Raw genomic sequence first — 336 nt, forward strand, 5'->3', positions numbered from 1 at the left:
CATGACGTTACCTGGTAGGACTGAGACTGGGAGCGATGTCTGTGCTCGTAATGGTGGTGATCGTATTTCTGATTGCTTCTACTGAGTAACATGACTGATGATGTCATCATAGCTCAGAACAACTCCTTCACAGCAGATCGACTGAAACAGACAAATGTCACCAATTAAAATACAACTAATTACTGTTACACACTATCAATCAAACATGATCACGATCATATATATATACTGCAATATTGGCAATACACGACATACACCTTCCCAATTCCCACACACAAAAATCGCAATATTGATTTGGTTTCTTTCTCTCTCTCTCTCTCTCTCTCTCTCTCTCTC

The 336-nt window shown here is 39.9% G+C and overlaps 1 long non-coding RNA gene across 1 annotated transcript in view; it reads right to left on the bottom strand.

Moving 5' to 3' along the window:
• Positions 1-72: 72 nt before the first annotated feature.
• Positions 73-336, bottom strand: part of LOC106819051 — a 3,505-nt gene continuing 3,241 nt past the window's right edge. The window contains exon 2 of the long non-coding RNA XR_001395332.1: positions 73-141. This is a non-coding gene — a long non-coding RNA (uncharacterized LOC106819051). The remainder of the gene's footprint in view (positions 142-336) is intronic.

Source organism: Priapulus caudatus, unplaced genomic scaffold (genome assembly GCF_000485595.1).
Source record: "Priapulus caudatus unplaced genomic scaffold, Priapulus_caudatus-5.0.1 Scaffold2782, whole genome shotgun sequence".
Lineage (NCBI taxonomy): Eukaryota > Metazoa > Priapulida > Priapulimorpha > Priapulimorphida > Priapulidae > Priapulus > Priapulus caudatus.